Source organism: Neoarius graeffei, chromosome 27 (assembly GCF_027579695.1).
Source record: "Neoarius graeffei isolate fNeoGra1 chromosome 27, fNeoGra1.pri, whole genome shotgun sequence".
Classification (NCBI taxonomy): Eukaryota; Metazoa; Chordata; class Actinopteri; order Siluriformes; family Ariidae; genus Neoarius; species Neoarius graeffei.
In genome coordinates this window covers 45,675,693-45,700,033 of record NC_083595.1, presented here as the reverse complement: position 1 = coordinate 45,700,033, position 24,341 = coordinate 45,675,693, and positions in this window count along the sequence as shown.

Sequence of the window (24,341 nt, the reverse complement as noted above, 5' to 3'; positions counted from 1 at the left end):
AGCTTGCCTGCGACCCTGTAGAAGGATAAAGCGGCTAGAGATAATGAGATGAGATGAGGAACTAATGTGTTTTATGGATATTCTACAAGAATAAAGGCAATTCTATCCACATTCACTGAATATGAGCAATCGTGTGCTCTGATTGGCTACTCTATTACTAGGATATCAGATCATATACCATGAGTAGAGAAAAACAAAATGGTGGAGCGCGTTGCTGAACCAACCTAGGATGAAATAAAAGCTACTCGAAAACAAAAAACCCACAAAACAAAAAAAAGAAAGCAAAAAAAGGAATAAAAGTATTTGATGGTAAGAATGTGTCTTTTAAAAAAAAAAATTCAAGAATTATTATTATTGCATTTTTCACAAATTGCGATTGTAATTTCACTGGTTTGTTTACATTCTAAGCAGAAATGATTTTGTTCGACATTTTGTATCATGTTTTTATTGATCAAATTTGCAAAAAATCTAAATAAAAATGCTCTGTTTCTCAAAATCCAGTGAATGTGGATCACGGGCGATTGCTCTAAGACAACGAGGGAGGCTCAGCCTCCTCTAAAAATGCCCTTATAACTTTAATGTGTGCGTGAGTTTCTCCCCCTCGTGACAGCGCGATGCAGCGCAGCCTCAGTGGGCTTCAATGGCATTTGGGAGCTCTGCGCTTTTCAATCTCAAAATGCAAGACGATTATTGGACAAATACTGCGAAAATGCCCGCCTACGGACTCCGAGCCTCACATGGGAGGGACATGGCAGTTTCCGCGAGGAGACTGGTGATTGGTGAAAGCGGCCGGATATTTTCTTTGATTGACAGCTCGTTTCAACTATAGACAGGCAGCGGTGAATTTCAGTTCAGTCCCATGCGGATTCGCAAGTGCTGTGGTGTATTGTAAGAGCTCAGCTTACATTTCGATTTCATTCATTACATACGGTTTCTACCAGCTTTTTTAGTTTGTATATATTTTCATTGTAAATAAAGTGTAAATATAGTGTTGTCAAGTTTGCTATCTTAGTTCCAGAAATTTCGTTTATTTGAGTGACTGAACTTGAACTTGAGGGGGCTAGTCAGCTAGCAAGAAAGCTGCGCACGGATGCCAAGCATTGCTGATTTAATTTTGGCGAAGCCATTTGCCAGTCTTCCTTTCGAGGAAAAAATTAAAATTAAAGAGCAGGGTAGACCAACGCCTCAAATTGACTTGGTGAAAAAGGTAGGGAATAATACTCGTTCCTTTCAGCTCTCCTGGTACGAGAAAGTGAATTGGCTAACAGCAAGTGACCCACATCAACAACAGTAAATAGGCTACTTTAGTAATATGTCATGGATGGACCAAAAATATAGAATCTATTTAAAATGTTTATGCTGAGTATATTATATTGGAATATATATTTCTCTGGATATGAATTAAACACAGCTACAATTTGGAAAACATTTTTAAACAAAAACACAGCTGAGAACATTTCACACTACAGACCTGGATTAAAAGTGAAGGGTTATCAAAATTGTCAATAAAACATTTCTCAGTCAAAATAAGTAAAATATAGGGAAAGTGTCATTGAATGAAATGTGTGGCACCCAGCTCTACTGCTGAGGTTCCTGACAAAGAGCTGCTTTCAATAATGATCAATTTTTAAACAACATGCCACAATTTTAAAATATAAAATGTTAAAATATACCCCCCCCCAACACCACCATCATGTATATTGGACAGTAGGCTAATGGGCCAAAAGAACCTGTTATTTCACAGTTTGTGACCCTGCCAACAATCAGCCAGATCAGAGGCAAGAGTATGGGCAAAACTGATGTGTTTTTTCTTTTAAAATCTGGAAATATCGTAACTGACCAGCCTCCCCTGTTTGAAAGACTACCAGCCGCCACTGATGTGGATAGAATAAAACTCAACCTCGTCGTACATGGCCTATAGGCAACTCGGTGCTACACGCCTCGTCGGCTATCAGCTCATGTACGTATGACTCAATTCCATGGAATGACTTAACTATAAATGGACAAAAACTATGCTATGATGTTCTTTAATTTGTTTAAAAATTGTAATTGAAAAGAAATGGAGAGGAAGTTAACACACCAGGATGTGCTGTTGTTTTAAAAAGAGCAACTTTTTGGGTGGTAATAGTAACTCTGCTTTGTGTTAGGCCTCTTCGTTGATTATTTTTCTATAACATCACACTCCATCAGTAATGTGGCCCGAGTGAGCAGTGTGTGTTGTCTCTGGAGCTGACATCTCCCTGTGAAGGGGTTAATAAGAGCTGTGCTTATCAGGTCTTCCCTCCAGCCAGGTTCTCACACTGGCACAAGAGCCCCGGCCATAGCAGAGAAGCAATTAATCACTATAGAGAGGGTCCTGCCAAACTCAGGCTCGCAGGACTGATAACACTGCCTGGGCCAGTTTAGTCTGATGGAAATGTGATTTCTTTTCACCTCTGGCAAAGGAAAAAATAAAAGAGATGTGAGACAGACTGCACCACAGTTATTTAGTGTAATGATGTAACGATTGGATTAGGATTAGATTCAATCGTGTTATCTACGTGGCATTTCTAATTTTTTTTACAACCTTCTTCCTGAACGCACAGAAACACCAATACAGTTTCTGATGCACGTTGTTTATTGCAAATCTTATTAAAACGAGATAGTTTGTCACAAAGATTTATCTGAACTTTGTTGACGTTGCCATGGCAACAAAGCAAACTTTGGTCCTAAACAAAACCCGAACAAGTTTTTAATTGAAATATGTCACTATATCTGTGTTATACTTTATAAGGTTGACATTGATACAGTAAGTTTAAAGAGAGGAAAACTCAAGACAACATTTTTTCTGGTTGTCAGAAACCTGTAGTTGAAGACCAGGGTTCTGCCAAGAGTATGTGCTAGGGTCCGCAAGGGTCCATGTGACGTAAATTTCCTCATCAGAGAGTGTACGTGAGGCTACAAGGGCTACAAGTGTGTACGCGCTGGAGGTCCATCGCTACCCACATCTGTAAAATTCATCTTTAAAAAGAACATAAAGACAATCAAATGTGTAATAATTCATGGAAGGAAATGTTGATCTACTGCACATGTAGTGCATGTACCACGTCCTCTAAATGGACTTTGAGCAGAATAGAAAGTAGCATAAAAACAACAACAACCACCACCACCACACATCTGTGTATGGTATCCGCAGCTGTCCATGTGCGCATCAGCAGCGGACTATAACTGAGACTTTAGCCTAAGCTTGTATTCATATATGTAGTGTTTACTCCATTTGAATTGAACCCTCTTATGTTTTCCCCTTCGATATGGTTCTTTATATGAGAATAAAACATTCAGACTCAGAGATGAACCCAAATAACTGTTTTGAGAGAATCTGATTGAGATGGACTCGGCTCGGTTCTAAGCCCATTTCAGAATGTTTTGATTGCACTGAGAAAGTGCTTCGACTCTGAATCAACCTGATTACAGAAGCTGAGTCTTGAGGTTCCACAAACTGAGCCAAAGGACAGAGCTGTAGCTTCAGAAAAAGTGGTTTTATCTGGAGACTTGGACTCGCAATCAAAACAGAAAATAAACACTGGATTCTACTAAGTACATGCAAAAATGTCAAGCTATTTCTTTATATAACTGTCAAATATTTATTGAGCCTTGGCTTCATGTTCTGGCGGCATGGTGGTGTAGTGGTTAGCACTGTTGCCTCACAGCAAGAAGGTTCTGGGTTCGAGCCCAGCAGCCAACGAGGGCCTTTCTGTGTGGAGTTTGTATGTTCTCCCTGTGTCTGTGTGGGTTTCCTCCGGTTTCCCGCACAGTCCAAAGACATGCAGGTTAGGATAATTGGTGGCTTTAAATTGACCGTAGGTGTGAATGTGAGTGTGAATGGTTGTTTGTCTCTGTGTGTCAGCACTGTGATGATCTGGTGACTTGTCCAGGGTGTACCCCGCCTCTCGCCCATAGTCAGCTGGGATAGGCTCCAGTTTGCCTCTGACCCTGCACAGGATAAGCGGTAATGGATGGATGTACAACCCCGATTCCAAAAAAGTTGGGACAAAGTACAAATTGTAAATAAAAATGGAATGCAATGATGTGGAAGTTTCAAAATTCCATATTTTATTCAGAATAGAACATAGATGACATATCAAATGTTTAAACTGAGAAAATGTATCATTTAAAGAGAAAAATTAGGTGATTTTAAATTTCATGACAACAACACATCTCAAAAAAGTTGGGACAAGGCCATGTTTACCACTGTGAGACATCCCCTTTTCTCTTTACAACAGTCTGTAAACGTCTGGGGACTGAGGAGACAAGTTGGTCAAGTTTAGGGATAGGAATGTTAACCCATTCTTGTCTAATGTAGGATTCTAGTTGCTCAACTGTCTTAGGTCTTTTTTGTCGTATCTTCCGTTTTATGATGCGCCAAATGTTTTCTATGGGTGAAAGATCTGGACTGCAGGCTGGCCAGTTCAGTACCCGGACCCTTCTTCTACGCAGCCATGATGCTGTAATTGATGCAGTATGTGGTTTGGCATTGTCATGTTGGAAAATGCAATGTCTTCCCTGAAAGAGACGTCATCTGGATGGGAGCATATGTTGCTCTAGAGCCTGGATATACCTTTCAGCATTGGTGCCTTTCCAGATGTGTAAGCTACCCATGTCACACGCACTAATGCAACCCCATACCATCAGAGATGCAGGCTTCTGAACTGAGCGCTGATAACAACTTGGGTCGTCCTTCTCCTCTTTAGTCCAAATGACACGGCTTCCCTGATTTCCCTAAAGAACTTCAAATTTTGATTCGTCTGACCACAGAACAGTTTTCCACTTTGCCACAGTCCATTTTAAATGAGCCTTGGCCCAGAGAAGACGTCTGCGCTTCTGGATCATGTTTAGATACGGCTTCTTCTTTGAACTATAGAGTTTTAGCTGGCAACGGCGGATGGCACGGTGAATTGTGTTCACAGATAATGTTCTCTGGAAATATTCCTGAGCCCATTTTGTGATTTCCAATACAGAAGCATGCCTGTATGTGATGCAGTGCCGTCGAAGGGCCCGAAGATCACAGACACTCAGTATGGTTTTCCGGCCTTGACCCTTACGCACAGAGATTCTTCCAGATTCTCTGAATCTTTTGATGATATTATGCCCTGTAGATGATGATATGTTCAAACTCTTTGCAATTTTACACTGTCGAACTCCTTTCTGATATTACTCCACTATTTGTCGGCGCAGAATTAGGGGGATTGGTGATCCTCTTCCCATCTTTACTTCTGAGAGTCGCTGCCACTCCAAGATGCTCTTTTTATACCCAGTCATGTTAATGACCTATTGCCAATTGACCTAATGAGTTGCAATTTGGTCCTCCAGCTGTTCCTTTTTTGTACCTTTAACTTTTCCAGCCTCTTATTGCCCCTGTCCCAACTTTTTTGAGATGTGTTGCTGTCATGAAATTTCAAATGAGCCAATATTTGGCATGAAATTTCAAAATGTCTCACTTTCGACATTTGATATGTTGTCTATGTTCTATTGTGAATACAATATCAGTTTTTGAGATTTGTAAATTATTGCATTCCGTTCTTATTTACAATTTGTACTTTGTCCCAACTTTTTTGGAATCAGGGTTGTATGTTTCAACCCAACATGACCCTCAGCCCAACAGACCAGTATCAGTTTCACTCTGATTTAGGCTGACTTTCTTGGCAATGCGTTTCATTATCATCTCATTCTCATCTCATCTCATTATCTCTAGCCGCTTTATCCTTCTACAGGGTCACAGGCAAGCTGGAGCCTATCCCAGCTGACTACGGGCGAAAGGCGGGGTACACCCTGGACAAGTCGCCAGGTCATCACAGGGCTGACACATAGACACAGACAACCATTCACACTCACATTCACACCTACGGTCAATTTAGAGTCACCAGTTAACCTAACCTGCATGTCTTTGGACTGTGGGGGAAACCGGAGCACCCGGAGGAAACCCACGTGGACACGGGGAGAACATGCAAACTCCACACAGAAAGGCCCTCGCTGGCCCCGGGGTTCGAACCCAGGACCTTCTTGCTGTGAGGCGACAGCGCTAACCACTACACCACCGTTTCATTATCATCAAGTGATTTATGGCCACTAAATTAGCACCAACTTACATTTTTTGCTGTGCCAGTTATTGAATATGATAACTAGCACTAAAAAAAATGGAGTTAAAAGAATTTCTTCTTCTTACGTCTTTTCCCCACCTCTATGTGGGGTTGATCCAAAAGGGTTAAAGGCCTTGCCCAAGGGCCCAACAGTGGCAGCGTAGTGGTGCTGGGTCTCCAACCTCCAACGTGCCAGTCAGTAGCCTAAACCTGTTGAGCCACCACTGCCCTGTGAGTTAACGCATATATAAGGAATATAACGGTATATAAGCAAATATAAGGTCTATAATGTCCCAGAAAGTGTTGAGGAAACTGTTCAGATAAACCGCAAAAGCCTGAATCATGCTGCACGATCATTAAACCTGTCAAAATCATCTCATCTCATTATCTCTAGCTGCTTTATCCTGTTCTACAGGGTTGCAGGCAAGCTGGAGCCTATCCCAGCTGACTACGGGCGAAAGGCGGGGTACACCCTGGACAAGTCGCCAGGTCATCACAGGGCTGACACATAGACACAGACAACCATTCACACTCACATTCACACCTACGGTCAATTTAGAGTCACCAGTTAACCTAACCTGCATGTCTTTGGACTGTGGGGGAAACCGGAGCACCCGGAGGAAACCCACGCGGACACGGGGAGAACACGCAAACCCCACACAGAAAGGCCCTCGCCGGCCACGGGGCTCGAACCCGGACCTTCTTGCTGTGAGGCGACAGCGCTAACCACTACACCACCGTGCCGCCCCTGTCAAAATCATATTCTTTGAATATCAAAGGTTTAATGCTAGATGATCTTTACTGTATTATCTGACATGGGACACACACTGTCACACAGTCTGTTATACAAAGCAATGTAATGGGAATATCTTGAGCAAATATGTCGATCTGAATACACAGAGGAAAAAAATAAAACAGAGGCTGAGAAAATACGCAAAACATGATGGTGAACATGTAAAGCCTATTAGATTAGATAAAACTTTATTGATCCCTTTGGGAGGGTTCCCTCAGAGAAATTATTACATATGGTGTAAATAACAAATACAAAATTAACTCCATCAGATGGGAACCACCAGGACCTTCTTGTCCTTCAGTGAAGTCTCAAACATATCAGCGTTTCAAATATTATATTTAATTTCTTTCATTCTTTTATAATTTCTTTATAATTATTCTCTTCTAATTTGGCCTCATTTTCTATCAAATTTGCTTCAGAAGTGAAAGGGTTACTGTCCTGAAAACATTAAAATCGAGTTATCCAATGAGATTTGTTTGTTTGTTGACTCTAGGCTGAGAAGAATTTAGAGCTGTTCACTCATTGGTTAGGACATCATTGCCGGGACAGAAGGCTATGTTTATGGAGGAAGTGACAGATGAATTAAGCAATCAGATTTTGATTTATAGTGGGAGGGACCAAAAATTTATCGCCCTAGGCCTTCTCGAAGGCCAACACGAGCTTAACCGCGACTCGGCACTGTCAGCGCAGCAGTGAAGTCACCTTCCAGCCGGTGTAGCGTTCATCAGTAGTGTTAGCGAATGCTAATAAAGAAGTCAAGCCAGTGCTATCGAAAGCAAGTAGCACAGGGTAATGACCAAGAAACTAAGATTTCTGTCTCCAGACTCTTCTTCCACGCTGCACACTTGCTACAGTATTTTTCACTCATACTTAAGTATTCATTTCGCTTTGTAATTTACTGAGTTAGTTTTAAAATCAACATCAACAATTACACACAGTGAAGAGACATGGCAGCCTGCTGCTAATCCCTTGCAAAATCCTTTGCCTTGTTGCTTTTTTGGTGTCTGCCTAAGTTTTACTGAGCTCAAGTCTCATCTCATCTCATTATCTTTAGCTGCTTTATCCTGTTCTACAGGGTCGCAGGCAAGCTGGAGCCTATCCCAGCTGACTATGGGCGAAAGGCGGGGTACACCCTGGACAAGTCGCCAGGCTGAGCTCAAGTCCCAGGTCTAATAGTACCCGTTCATCACTGAACTACTAAGTTGTAATCTTATTGGTTCCGACCTTTTTGGACAGCCTGTAGAATTTAACTGAGATTTTATTGAGATCATTTCATACATTTAAAAAAATAAGTAATAATCTTTAAAGACAGCTGAAAGCATACAGTTTAAAGCTGACGTAAAGCACATTGGGATGAACAGATAAGTTTGGAAATCCATGTAATGGTACGTTTAGCTCTTGAACAGGAATATCCGTGATATTAACATTTACAGGGCGGCACGGTGGTGTAGTGGTTAGCGCTGTCACCTCACAGCAAGAAGGTCCTGGGTTCGAGCCCCAGGGCCGGCGAGGGCCTTTCTGTGCGGAGTTTGCATGTTCTCCCCGTGTCCGCGTGGGTTTCCTCCGGGTGCTCCGGTTTCCCCCACAGTCCAAAGACATGCAGGTTAGGTTAACTGGTGACTCTAAATTGACCGTAGGTGTGAATGTGAGTGTGAATGGTTGTCTGTGTCTATGTGTCAGCCCTGTGATGACCTGGCGACTTGTCCAGGGTGTACCCCGCCTTTCGCCCGTAGTCAGCTGGGATAGGCTCCAGCTTGCCTGCGACCCTGTAGAACAGGATAAAGCGGCTAGAGATAATGAGATGAGATGAGATTAACATTTACATATCCATGTCTATATGTTCCAGTGATTATTGTCCTTTGTCAGATCAACATCAGACAGTGTTGTAGCATCATCCTGTATTGAAGCGAGTCAAAAGGAATCTCAGACATCTCAATGTTATCCTTCGGGATTGTAAACATCGATATACATCGTATGAGCACGTCAAATAGTGAACAAAACCCTGACATGTTTGCGATTTCAATAGTCTGTATCTGAGCAGGTGTGTGTAAGATTGATTTGTTCTTGATGGCCATGACCGTATCAGCTTGTTGAGCTCTAGTGGACGTATTTGCTGTGAGTCCTGAGAGCCGGTGGGATGGTGAACTGGATGCTGGCCTCAGGTTAGTCTGTGGAATGTTGCCTGCAACTTAAAGCCAAAGCTTCTGTTTTGTTTGCAGATTGGGTGTCAGGTACAAATATGTGCAGTGACGTGACTGATGATAACAGAGAGCGACAGACGAGAATAAAAGAGATCAAAGCAATACCGCTGCCCGAGTCGAGCTAAGGGTTCTTATCATCTGAGTGGCTAAGAGGACGGAAACCCTGCGGCAGGTTCAAAGCCTCGCCTTACACCCTAACCACCTTTCCTTTCTTTCTCTGTCTGTCGTCCCCCCCCGTCCTTCTACTGGAACTTACCATGAGTAATGTGAGATTTACATCATGTAATGAGACAAAACCTTTTTTTTTAAATAATATTTGAGCAGGAGATTTGGATTAAATTGGATTGTACCACATATTGGGCCAGAACTTGGCCTATGCTTCAATATTTTCCCCCATGATAGTGGGGTTCTTTAAACATCACCCTTATATTGTAAAAAAGAAAAAAAAATCTTCACATCTTCAACTCTCTCAGTAATCAGGATTTTCATTAATTATGCAGTTCTACAATGTCTCTCTTATACCACAGCAACTTGCCAGTGATTTATTTTTCATTAGACAAATCATACTTTTTATCCACTTATAGTTACCTTTAATGTTTTCGAATGTCTGCTAAACATATTCGTTCTGCTTATTCCCCAACTAATTTTAGTCACCTAACATTAGCTTGCTGAAACAGCTTCATGATTTGTAGTAGTTTCAAACATGGAGTTTAGTCTTAAAACTAGATTGTTCCTCCAAACAAGCAGTTTTACATTTAAACTTAGAAGCATGAAGGAGCTCAGCTGATAATAATAATAATAATAATAATAATAATAATAATAATAATTTGTATATACAGGATATTACATGGTTGCGCAGAGATATGAAGTTTATCTTTGAGTGGTGAATATATTTCACGAGTGAGCGAAGCGAGCAAGTAATATATTTTTTCAACACAAGAAGATAAAATTCATATATCTTTGTGCCACCATGTAATGTTCTTCATGGACACATCCACAAAAAAAAAAGTTAATCAAAAGAATTTCAATTGTGAATCGGTCCACCATTTTGGCAACCTACATCCAGTCAGTGGGAAAACACTAGGTGTGACATCATTGGAGTGAAATTTCATGAATTATTATACATCCAGGACACATTTTCAATGGAATTAAAACGGTGTTCTATTCCCTTCTAGCGGGTTTAATTCATTTGGTTTGATAGCATACAATATTGTTAGCATATTGCTTATCCTCTGTGTATTACATCAGTCTACCCAATGGAGAATGAGTGTTGAATATGGTTTACGATATTGCATGGTTGTCAAGGACAACATGACGTCACACGTCGGAGACATAAAACTTCCACACTAGCGAGTGACTGTGAAAATTTGTAAACAAACATGGCCGCCAGGTTTGCTTCGTTAAATACGGAAGATTTTGAGAGAATTTTGGCTGCCAGATCGCTCTGTTGTGTGTAGCTGTCGATGTCAATTTTAAAAGTAACTCAGTAAATTACACAAGGAAATGAATACTTAAGTTTGAGTGAAAAATACTGTAGCGAGCGTGCAGCATGGAAGAGGAGTCTGGAGAAAGAAATCTTAGACTATGTTCAGACTGCACCCTGAAACGACCCATATCCGATTTTTTTTCCCATATGCGACCTGTATCCGATTTGTTATTGACAATCTGAACGACACAGATCCGATTTTTTCACATGCGACCCAGGCCGCTTGGATATGTGGTCCTAATTCCGATGCATATCCGATATTTTCACATGCGACTGCAGTCTGACCGGACAGGTCGCATTCATGCGACCTACACGTCATCAACAAGAGACAAACGTCACTATTCTGCGTTGGCTAATCCCGCCTCTTTGGTGGAAAACAACAACATTTGTACAGTTTTCAGAATTTAAATAGACTTTTATAGAATTGATCAAGCTAATGGTGGATTTGGTAGGGACCTGGATGTTGATCTGTTAGCCTGATTAAATAAAACAGTTTCTATAACTGATTTATAACTTAAACCATCCTGTATTACAAGATTATAAGATTGTTCTGGAAATGTCCAGTAATTTGACACCTTCGGTCTCATTAGTCTGCTGTTAATCAGATTATTGTGCGAGTTCCGCCGCCGCCACAAAAACCACATCGCCAGGTCTCGCCTCGTCTCCATCGCAAACTGCACTGGTGTTTCTGCACCTTGAGCCAGCGCTGAGAGAAGTTGCAGAATTCAGCTGGCTATAAACAGTCTAAATAAATATTTATAAAAATGTAGAAAAAGTTTATTAATATGACGAAATAAATATGTGCAAATTATTAAGCCTGAATTAAGAGTTTGGTAATACAGCGGCCGCATCCCAAATGACTGCCTACTGAAGCTCGAGTGCACTATATAGAGTTTAAAAATCCATTACTTCCTAGTAACATGTAGTGCACTTATATAGAAATTAGAGAGACATTTAGGAGTCAACCCTCGTTACCAGGCTACACGTTTTCATTTCAGTTCAGAAACAAAAACACACACGAGACCTCACACTTTAACACTAACCAGATAATTAAACACACAAACAAAAAAAAAAAAAAATCATTAAACATGAAGAGTGTGCTTTTTTTTTGTTTACGTATTACGTAGATGTGCTTATTACGTGTCAATTTGCGCATGCGGGACACTTTTGGGTCGTTTTCCGTTCATATTGGAGATCGCATACAAGTCTCATATAATTGGTAATGTGAACGGCCTAACAAAAAAATCGGATTTCACAACAAATCGGATATGGGTCGTTTCAGGTTGCAGTCTGAACGTAGTGTTAGTTTCTCGGTCATTAGCCTGTGCTACTTGTTCTCGATAGCACTGGCTTGACTGTGCTAGTGTTGGCCTTCACTAACACTACTGATGAATGCTACACTGGTGGGAAGGTGACCTCACTGCCTTGCTAACAGCCTCGAGTCGTAGGTAAGCTATCGCTGGCCTTCAAGAATGCTGATATGAAGAGATATATCAGATATATTCCATTCAGCTACTCGTCTTCAACTCATTCAGCATCATGCTAGCTGAATGGAATATATCTGATATACCATGAAAAACAAAGCCAGTCAATATTATTTAAACACGTCACTCAGATCTGTGATGTATTTCATATGAAAGATACAAATTTTTCAACACGAGAAGATCAACTTCATATCTTCAAGCCAATGTGTGATTTTCTTTTTATTATATCGACACATTCACAAACAAAAAGTACCCAAATTCATCAAAACAGTTCATCGATTTCCTCACAACTGACATATAGAGATTTATGTCATGGTTTTGGTTCTCCATGTCCCGGATGTAGGTCGTATGAAAAATACGAGTGGAGTATTTCCCACACTGTAAAAAAAAAAGTGACCATCTCAACTTAAATTTTCTAGGCAACATGATGCAAGAGAATTTTGTGTTGAGATGGTCAACAACAAAAGGTAAGTTGGTTGAACTCAAATTTAAACACGAAAATCCTTCTTAAGTCAACAAGGATTTCTGAGTTGAAATTTGAGTTCAACCAACGTACTATTTGTTGTTGACCATCTCAACTCAAAATTCTCTTGCATCATCTCATCTCATTATCTCTAGCCGCTTTATCCTTCTACAGGGTCGCAGGCAAGCTGGAGCCTATCCCAGCTGACTACGGGCGAAAGGCGGGGTACACCCTGGACAAGTCGCCAGGTCATCACAGGGCTGACACATAGACACAGACAACCATTCACACCTACGGTCAATTTAGAGTCACCAGTCAACCTAACCTGCATGTCTTTGGACTGTGGGGGAAACCGGAGCACCCGGAGGAAACCCACGCGGACACGGGGAGAACATGCAAACTCCGCACAGAAAGGCCCTCGCCGGCCCCGGGGCTCGAACCCAGGACCTTCTTGCTGTGAGGCGACAGCGCTAACCACTACACCACCGTGCCGCCCCTCTTGCATCATGTTGCCTAGAAAATTCTAGTTTACTCAACCTGTCTCAATTGCTGTTGACCTAACAAGGATTTCTGAGTTTAAATTTGAGTTCAGCCAACTTACCTTTTGGTGTTGACCATCTCAACACAAAATTCTCTTGCATCATGTTGCCTAGAAAATTTAAGTTGAGATGGTCACTTTTTTTTTTTACAGTGATACAGCACGTGTATATATGCGTCATTGGTTCTACCAACAAGGATACCAACATGCAGCATTGCAACAGGTTGCAGCTAGTTCTATCAACAAGGATATCTTTGATATTTGGATGTTAAAATTCTTGATAGCTCAACATGATATCACAATGAGAGAAAGTGTATTAGGCCGACCTGGTTTAGTTGGTTGTAAGTGAAAATTACATTTCTGAGTCAAATGATATGTAAAATCTATGTTCAATCAACACCCGCCTGTAAAATTTTTTACAGTGCAGCAAAACACTGGGGCGGCACGATGGTGTAGTGGTTAGCGCTGTCGCCTCACAGCAAGAAGGTCCTGGGTTCGAGCCCTGGGGCTGGCGAGGGCCTTTCTGTGTGGAGTTTGCATGTTCTCCCCGTGTCCGCGTGGGTTTCCTCCAGGTGCTCCGGTTTCCCCCACAGTCCAAAGACATGCAGGTTAGGTTAACTGGTGACTCTAAATTGACCGTAGGTGTGAATGTGAGTGTGAATGGTTGTCTGTGTCTATGTGTCAGCCCTGTGATGACCTGGTGACTTGTCCAGGGTGTACCCCGCCTTTCGCCCGTAGTCAGCTGGGATAGGCTCCAGCTTGCCTGCGACCCTGTAGAAGGATAAAGCGGCTAGAGATAATGAGAGAGAGAATGAGAGAGCAAAACACTGGCACTAACAGATCTGCCCCACATTGATGTCAGACTGGTTTTAGGGATTTGTAAATAGTAGAACTGAAGAAAACCCTGAGCAGTCTGATCAGCTGCGTCCATCCAAACTTTTAGTCGAACCAGTGGTGTACATATAAAATAATAAAGTCATAAATGTGAGGTTATTGACTTTGAAGGTATATTTAACCTCTTACTTACAATGTGACCTTTTGTATTGGTGGAGCTCGCATATTTGGCAACTCTCAACTGATGCCTTTTTATTGCTATGACAGTTAGTCGATACTCAATCTAAAGGCTGCAGTGAAACTGCACGACTCTCAGAAGCCCTACTGTAATCATGACCTCTGCAATAACAGGACTCAACCACTTTCACACTCCCCACAGACCTCTGAATTGTGGGTTACACACACACACACACACACACACACACACACACACACACACACACACACACACACTTCAATTATCCTCATTTGCTCTGTAAGGAGTACCGGCCATAAGCAGAAATATGGTGGGAAAAATGGGAGCAGAAAAAAAAAAAAAAAAACACTTCATGGCATGCATTTCATCTTTTGGTGGAACTGCATCCCCAGGTCATTGCCTAAATAATTAGGTGATTGGTGAGACAGATGAAAGGTAGATTGGAAGTGACTGGGAGGGGAGGTTAATGTTTCTCTAATCAGTTTGGTCTGAGAAAATGCAGATTGTGAAATTTTCCAGCTACTTCCTTAGAAAAACGCATTTCACTTCTGATTAGATCTGATTAGCGGCGCGGAGGCGCAGGGCTGTGCCCGGAGTCGGAGAAGGTTAGCGAGATCATGCGCACACACACACATCCTTATGCTTACACACACACACTCAAGTGGTTGATTCTCAGTCAGAGAGATGATTTAAGTGTTGCATCACACTCTTCCACAATTTCGCAGTACAAAATGTTATTACTCTATTAGCGTCGAAAATGATAAATGAGTGCAATTAATGGACTTCTACCAAATCAAATACACTCTCAGGAAGGTATTACTTAATCCTTAAAAAAATAGTATTTTGAAGCAGAAACGAGACGTAAAAATAATGACTTCCCCATCTGGATCATGGGAATCCTCCGGTTTCGTGGGCCGTTACATCCAAAGAGGATGCGGGATTTACTCGAGGTACAAAGTCTCCAATAAAACTGTTCCTTTGTTATGCCAGGTAATAGCTTTTGAGCTGCAGCGTACCGGGAGGCTAAATGCAGAGCAGATGTACTGTATAAAGTCCAGGAGCTGATCAAAGGGACAGATACACAGGCAAATGATGATAAATGACTCTCTGCTGAATTGTAAGGAGTGCACGAATGTATCGAAGTGCTAGAGAGGAACCTGGCCAGAGCAGTGTGTGTGTGTGAGTGAGTGAGAGAGAGAGTTTAAAAAAAGAAAAAGAAAGAAAATGTCAGACCTCATCTGAATGATCCTAAGCAGGGGTCAGAACGATTAAGTTCCTACAGAGGGGAAACCGGGTTTGGACAATCTGTAATTGATTTTGCAAACAGATCAGTGAGCCACAACACACACACACACACACACACACACACACGGGAGCAAGTCTCCCCTGTGAAAGTTTGTCTCGCTCCCCGGCCTGCTGCTGCAGCACCGGATGACATCATCATGGAACATATTTCTGCTCCTTTATCTTTTGAAAGATGTGTTAGCCATGTGCAGGCAGAACCCAGGCGGGATCAAAGGCATAGCTGTGCTCTGGCAGCTAAAAAAAAATAAAATTGAAACATGATTTCTCGGCAGAGAAATAATCCGTTTATTTCAAGACATATTTCCTTACATGTCCGACTCATGTGCCTTTTATACAATTTAACATGGCCTACTTTTTTCCAGATCCGAGATGAAAGAGAAGGCTTGACCCTCGACAGGAAGATGAGCACTTTTTATTCTCTGACATATGCACATCTGATAAACCTTTGCGTTCACTCTGTATGAGCTGCAACCTTATGTCTCTCTAATGCATTTCCAGGCTTGGCTGCAGAGCAGGGTGGGGTGGGAGGGGGTGAGAAGTGGTGGGGGCGTCGTGACTAGCCGACGTGATAAATCACTCCTCCATTACTCTGCCTTTAGTATCTGTTTATGCCCTAACAAATTGAAACCCCACTGGCACGGACCTGCCTCGCTGCACCTTCTCCGGCCCCCTTCCCGATTAGTTCAAGGTGGGACGGGTTTTGCCCTCTCCTCTCCTGCTTTTCCTGCTCTTGCTCTCCTCTGTGTTTTGTCTCCCCTCGCTGTGGGGGAGAAAGGTGGACATATGTAAGCAATAAAGTCGAAGGGTCTGTGTCTACCACAGGCTGGGCGTGAGGAATGCAGAACCAAACTATAGAATAATAACAAGGTGAAAACTTGAGAGAGAAGCAAAGGAGATGGGCACATCTGTACCCCATACCTGTTGGGTGATCTGGGCGAGTCGCAGGGTTTCTGTCTGCCTGGCACCACTTCAAACGGCTGACCGATGCAGGCCAAAGGCTGGTTTGACCCGCGCGCTAAGCTCCTGCTAAGCCTCTCAAAGCTGGAAGGAGGTGTGGAGAGATAGAGAGACAAGCGAGGAAGAGAAGCAGGAAAGAGTACGACAAATATTAAACCTGGTTCTGGATCTGCACGTAGATCATAAAAATAAAAAAATCAAAGCAAGATGAAGGCAATGACGACCGACAGTAAATACAGCTCTATTAAAGTCAGCAGGAATAACCTGCTCTGTGTACACCGAGTTATCACCTGTGCAAGAGGTCCTTTTTTATGTAATGCGAATAAATCAACAGCTTTAAATAAATAAAAAATAAATAAACTACAATCAAAGCACCAAGACAGACAGTTTAGATCCTGAGGCATTGATCAGCTTTGAACATTTCCCCCCCTTCACAAGCCACCAACTTTTCCGGAGCACGTCGGCTCACTGACACCATTCTTTCAAAATGAGCCGCATTCATTATAATTGCATGCTACGTCTTCGTTCCGCACTCATCATAAAGTGCGATTTGATCAAAAGGCTGTTTCCGCGCTATTAAGAGGCTTTCATCAAAAGATCGTTTTAACAAAGCTGCTGATACACCCAGGGCCTGGAGCAGCAGTGCAGAAAAAAGAAAAGGAAAAAAAAAAAACAATGCAGATGCTAACGCTAACAAATGTGAAGGAAAGAAAAACCAAGGCGCCAGTGACAAATGAATGAGCGATGAAAAAGACAGAAAAAAGCGACTAGAACAAACCGAAAGGACCAACCGATCTTCTTGGAGGAAGCAGGCCTATCCCAGAATGCCGCAGGACAGGAAATGCCCGCTGAGAGCTGCAGGCTTCCCTATGGAGCCCTGTGCCAGTGGAATGCATGAAATGAATAGTGACATCATGTTGCTTGGTCAACAAAGCTGGATGATTGATGAGGACAAGCGGGCAGGGTGATGGCCAGTTGTTGGCCTTCCCTGGGAGATGCCGTTTCCCTCTGACCCCAGACCTACCCTCTGAAAAGGATAGCAGTGATTCTCTCTCTCTCTCTCTCTCTCTCTCTCTCTCTCGCCCACCCTGTTGCTGTATCCTTCTCCTCTCCTGACAGGAACACGATCTTTCGACTGAAAGTCGGCTCGTCTGCCCCCCAATGGGCTTGCCTTTGGTCTGTTTTCAGACTGGAGTGTTCCCACACAGAGGCGAAACAAAGACAACATTACCTCTTCAACTTGATGAACAAACACTTTCATATCCAAAAATATTACCAAATCCGTTAATTCCTTTTGCTGTTTTTTTTTTCAGATAAAAAGCTAAAAGTGAAACATATCACAGCAAGCAATCTGCCCGTTTTATTTGTTTTTCTTGCTCATTTCTATCATTTGTATAACTCATTGTTTGGCAAAGCACCTTGTCACTGCCCATTTCTCAACAGCAGTACGTTCTAACGAAATCTGACAAATTGACTGTGGAAGAAGCTTCCAGATGGATGTCACCCAGCTGTGTCCTGAAACAGCAGAGCACCAGTGCTAGCAAATCTCTCTTAATGAAGGGAGGAGTCTCTCGAGTCACATGATATGGGTCGTGTGATAGGATGGGTCATGTGATAGGATGGGTCGTGTGATAGGATGGGTCGTGCCTGATGTGTTTTCATAGAGAAAGTAGAGCTGATGTCGGTCAGGTCTAACACTGAGTCTGTCTGTCTACAGAGAAAAGAATATATATATATATATATATATATATATATATATATATATATATATATATATATATATATATATTCACATATTTATTTATATTCCACATATTCACAATTGGAGCTCAAAATATAAAGTGAAAATAATAATAATAATAATAATAATAATAAATTATTATTATAACTTTATTTAAATAATAATAATATATTCATTATTTAAAATTTAAATTATTCAAATGCAATAAATAATCGCAGTGAGAAAAACGTGTTAAATAATATTTAACATATTTTTTAAAAAATTAGGAAAACATAAAGTTAAATAATAAAAAGTACCGGAAAAGACAATAAAAGTACAATAATTAAAATAAGAAATTGTAATTTAAAAGTACAATAAAACTTAGTCAATAGTAAATGCTAGTCAGAAATCTAAAGTGCAAAAAAATAAAAATAATAAATTATTATTATTATTGGCAGCATGGTGGTGTAGTGGTTAGCGCTGTCGCCTCACAGCAAGAAGGTCCTGGGTTCGAGCCCCGTGGCCGGCGAGGGCCTTTCTGTGTGGAGTTTGCATGTTGTCCACGTGGGTTTCCTCCGGGTGCTCCGGTTTCACCCACAGTCCAAAGACATGCAGGTTAGGTTAACTGGTGACTCTAAGGCTACATCCACACGACAACGGCAACGAGATGTTATTTAAAAATATATCGCGTCCAAATGGGCAACGATCAGTAAAATATCAGGTCCATATGGCAACGCAACGCTTGCTGAAAACGATGCAATACACATGCCACACCTCTAGGGGCGCTGTAAGACGGTCCCTTCGGAGACACCAGAACAATAGAAGAAATAAGGACGCATGCGCATAAACTATTATGCGCGAGACTTCATATTAGCCACAAAGTCAGGAAAATCTGTTCGTAAAATTACATTATAATGACCAAATACAATGAAAAGTATTTTTCCAGTCTCACCTGTGAAAGGTAATCCCATGTGATCTCGTTTGGACGGCAAACCTGTTGGTACAGTTAAACGCAGCTAATCTTTATTCTCCGCTTTGACCTATCCAATATGGCGGCGAGGATGACGTATGATTCTACGTGGAAGGCGGCGTCTTTAATGGTCCGGAATAAATTGAATGCTACACGTTGATGGATTAATTTGCTCCTCTACGCCCTTTTTGAGGAATGTATTGTAGGACTAAAACCAACATCTGAAGAGGTGAGATCGCTCCTTTTTTCCCTATTTTTGCTGGTGGGATTGACTCTGCCCTAAGGGCAGAGTCTCTCTCTCTCTCTCACTTTGCACCATTACACAATAAATATTCACAGTGAAAATATTTTGTAAGCGCGTTTCATGAACCAAGTTATAGGATTTGTTGACAACTCGCATCGCATCGCAATGACAAGATCATTGGCACTACTGGTGTTAAGAATCAGACCATTTCATAAATGAATATTTTGCTGTAGAGCTGCAGTGTTTGTACAATTGCATGTTTTTGCTTCACTATTACTGTCACTATTCTGCTTCTTGCATTACTACTGTGAACTAACACTGAACATAATAATAATAATAATAATATCCAAGCTCATGTTTCACTCTCGCTAGTGCTCTGTAAGGCTTTTTCCTGGTGATATACTGGTGATATTCGTTACACTTCTACCCGGCTCACAGTCATGTGGTTGTGACGTCATCGTAAACAAATCCGTTCTACTCATCCAGACGACTTCACAACAGCAACGTTGCCAGATCTTTCCACTCTGGAACCCGTTCTCAAAAAGATTGCGTTTTGGGTACCCAAAACGCCGGTGCCTTGTGGACGCCAGGCCTAAACGATAAGCAATTGTATCGGAGTCACCTGAATCCGTTGCTGTGTGGACAGGGCCTAAATTGACCGTAGGTGTGAATGTGAGTGGTTGTCTGTGTCTATGTGTCAGCCCTGTGATGACCTGGTGACTTGTCCAGGGTGTACCCCGCCTTTCGCCCGTAGTCAGCTAGGATAGGCTCCAGCTTGCCTGTGACCCTGTAGAACAGGATAAAGCGGCTAGAGATAATGAGATGAGATGAGATGAGATTATTATTATTATTATTATTATTATTATTATTTTTAATCAGTGATTCAGTGATAAATGTAATGTGTTCCAGTTCAATATACTTAAATCATGCCAATAAAACTATGTAGGATTACTCTATAAAATTAGATATGATGAAACAAATGTAATCTCACACAATACCAAACAAGTGAAGTTTTTCGACGAGGCTTAAAATCACGTACAGGTGCGGAGTTCGCGTTCATACTGTCCTGATCTTCAGTCACACGAAACCCAACACAATCCGCTGCGTATCTGAATTCATTGACGTTTCTTAGACATGTCTGTATTATTGTCTAATTAAGTGCTTTCCGGAAGTTGATTAAATTGCAATACATACAGGACATGTTTTCACAGGAAAATGGCAAGGTTGATTATTTTCCTGCAACAGCACATCCTGAAGTGTCTTATTTCTCTTCCACTACAGGTTACAATAGTATCCGTAATGACATGATTTTTCAAATCACAGTCTATTAATTTGTAGATTCCATGTACTTTTTGAAATGCAGACTCCCAGAAAACAGAAAATAAGGGAATAAAAGAAAGTAATGAGAGGTTGTATATAATAATAATAATAATAATAATAATAATAATAATTACATTTATTTCATTTATTTAGAGTTCAGATGTGTGTGTGTGTTTGTATGTGTGTGTTGTGGGAGAGAGCTAGCAAGAGAGAGAGAGAGAGAGAGTGTTGTTAGTGTTCTATTATTTCTAAGGACATCCTTTAGCCGCTGATGAAAAATAATATGGCAGCATATGGCTATTATTTACACGAACTCTGCAATAACACAACCCTTGAACTGGAAATGGAGGTCTTGTTTCCCCTTTTCCTCTCCTGCTGGAGCTGACGTGAGTCGACACGATTCGTTTAGCTCTGAGCCACACCGACTGTGTAAAAGGAATAAAACTGAGATGACTTGCGGTTGTCCAGGTCAAGGCCACACAGAACAACATTCTCTCTCTCTCTTTCTCTCTCTCTCTCTCTTTCTCTCTCTCTCTTTGGTAACAGGTAGAGAGAAAATGTCTGCTACTACAAATCTCCTTCAACACACACACGAAATGACCTGGATCTAAGGTTGTGGGTTTATCATTTCTTAAAGGAGTTCTGTCCTGTCGAGTAGAGAGAGCTTTGAGAGTTCTACCAGAGAAAGGAATTCAGGTCTAGATTTGTATAAAAGACATTTTTTCCCCCTTTTATTACAATTTACTCTGAATTAATAGCAAATTATAGAAAGATAATTTCTTAGAAAGATAGAGACAGAAAGGGCAAGAGAGACACATACAATAAGCATATAGATATAAATGGAAGAGAGACACAGAGAGAAACAGACAGAGAAAGAAAATGGGAGGTAGAGAGAGAGAGAGAGAGAGACTGCATATTCATCTGCTTCTATATATCTATTTCTCGAGTTATTTTCTGATTTGTTCCCAAAGTCTGTATCCAAGCTTTGGCAATACAAATGTTAATACAGTATTTGTCATGCCAATAAAGCAACCTTTGAATTTGAATTTAAAGAGAGAGAGAGAGAGAGAGAGAGAGAGAGAGAGAGAGAGAGAGAGAGCACTGAAGGTCATGTTCACTCTCTGGGTGAAAGATGAAAGAAGTTATTAATAGCTGGTGCATTTACATGCCCTAAGTGGATGTTTATGTTGGAATTTGCTGCTTATGTGTGAACATTGAGGGCCTGTAAACACAGCCATTCAGCTCTCATTTCCCTTACATCAGTCATATTGTTTCAACTGCACTCTGCGCCGGCCACAGTTTAAAAAACATCGTTTGGGGCATTATCTTTTAAGTGGTTCCACAGCAAGGGCTCCCGGGGGCCGGTAATCAAGTCGACTCAACGAGTCCCCCCCCATACCTCCATCCCTTCACGCTACAGTGCCTTTTCTGTAAATACACAGGAAAATGAGAGAGAAGGAGAACAACAGACAAAAAGAGAGAGAGCAGCACTAGAAAATAGGACTAATATACAGTGGTGCTTGAAAGTTTGTGAACCCTTTAGAATTTTCTATATTTCTGCATAAATATGACCTAAAACATCAGCAGATTTTCACACAAGTGCTAAAAGTAGACAAAGAGAACCCAGTTAAACAAATGAGACAAAAATATTATACTTGGTCATTTATTTATTGAGGAAAATGATCCAATATTACATATCTGTGAGTGGCAAAAGTATGTGAACCTTTGCTTTCAGTATCTGGTGTGACCCCCTTGTGCAGCAATAACTGCAACTAAACGTTTGCGGTAACTGTTGATCAGTCCTGCACACCGGCTTGGAGGAATTTTAGCTCGTTCCTCCGTACAGAACAGCTTCAACTCTGGGATGTTGGTGGGTTTCCTCACATGAACTGCTCGCTTCAGGTCCTTCCACAACATTTCGATTGGATTAAGGTCAGGACTTTGACTTGGCCATTCCAAAACATTAACTTTATTCTTCTTTAACCATTCTTTGGTAGAACGACTTGTGTGCTTAGGGTCGTTGTCTTGCTGCATGACCCACCTTCTCTTGAGATTCAGGCCCTGTCCACACAGCAACAGATTCAGGTGAATCTGATAAAATTGTTTAGCGTTTCGGCCTGGCATCCACATGGCACCGGCGTTTTGGGTGCCCCAAAATGAAATCTTTTGAGAACGGGTCCCAGAGTGGAAAAATCTGGCAACGGCCCCGTTGCAAAGTCGTCTGGATGAGTAGAACGGATTTGTTTACGATGACGTCACAACCACATGACTGTCAGTGCTTCACGCCGGCTAGAAGTGTAACGAACTTGATGTGAGTTGTCAACAAATCCTATAACTTGTCCAAACACTGTGGAAGCAGTAACCAAATCCGCGCACCGCCCGTGCGCTTTCCAAAAACAAAACCAATCCCGCCAGCAAAAATAGGAAAAAAAAGGAGCGATCTCACCTCTTCAGATGTTGGTTTAAGTCCGACAATACATTCCTCAAAAAGGGCGTAGAAAAAAGTAATCCATCAACGTGTAGCATTCAATTTATTCCGGACCATTGAAGAATTCTGGAGGATATCAGAATGTTGGCGTACTGGCTTCCATCTACCCCATTCATTCCTCTTTCCGCGTCTTTCGTTTTACGCTACTGATTAATAATCAAAATTTTATGTGGCTAAAGCTACAGAAGAAGGGGTTTATGCGCATGCGTCTACTTCTTCTATTGTTCTGGTGTCTCCGATGGGACCGTCTTACAGCACACCTAGAGGTGTGGCATGTGTATTGCATCGTTTTCAGGAAGCGTTCCGTTCCCATATGGACCTGAAATGTAACTGATCCGTTGCCCATGTGGACGCGATATTTAAAAAAAAAATCTTGTTGCCGTTGTCGTGTGGATGTAGCCTCAGTTCATGGACAGATGTCCTGACATTTTCCTTTAGAATTCGCTGGTATAATTCAGAATTCATTGTTCCATCAATAATGGCAAGCTGTCCTGGCCCAGATGCAGCAAAACAGGCCCAAACCATGATACTACCACCACCATGCTTCACAGATGGGATAAGGTTCTTATGCTGGAATGCAGTGTTTTCCTTTCTCCAAACATAACACTTCTCATTTAAACCAAAAAGGTTTATTTTGGTCTCATCCATCCACAAAACATTTTTCCAATAGCCTTCTGGCTTGTTCACATGATCTTTAGCAAACTGCAGATGAGCAGCAATGTTCTTTTTGGAGATCAGTGGCTTTCTCCTTGCAACCCTGCCATGCACACCATTGTTGTTCAGTGTTCTCCTGATGATGGACTCATGAACATTAACATTAGCCAATGTGAGAGAGGCCTTCAGTTGCTTAGAAGTTACCCTGGGGTCCTTTGTGACCTCGCCAACTATTACACACCTTGTTCTTGGAGTGATCTTTGTTGGTCCACCACTCCTGGGGAGGGTAACAATGATCTTGAATTTCCTCCATTTGTACACAATCTGTCTGACTGTGGATTGGTGGAGTCCAAACTCTTTAGAGATGGTTTTGTAACCTTTTCCAGCCTGATGAGCATCAACAATGCTTTTTCTCAGGTCCTCAGAAATCTCCTTTGTTCGTGCCATGATACACTTCCACAAACATGTGTTGTGAAGATCAGACTTTGATAGATCCCTGTTCTTTAAATAAAACAGGGTGCCCACTCACACCTGATTGTCATCCCATTGACTGAAAACACCTGACTCTAATT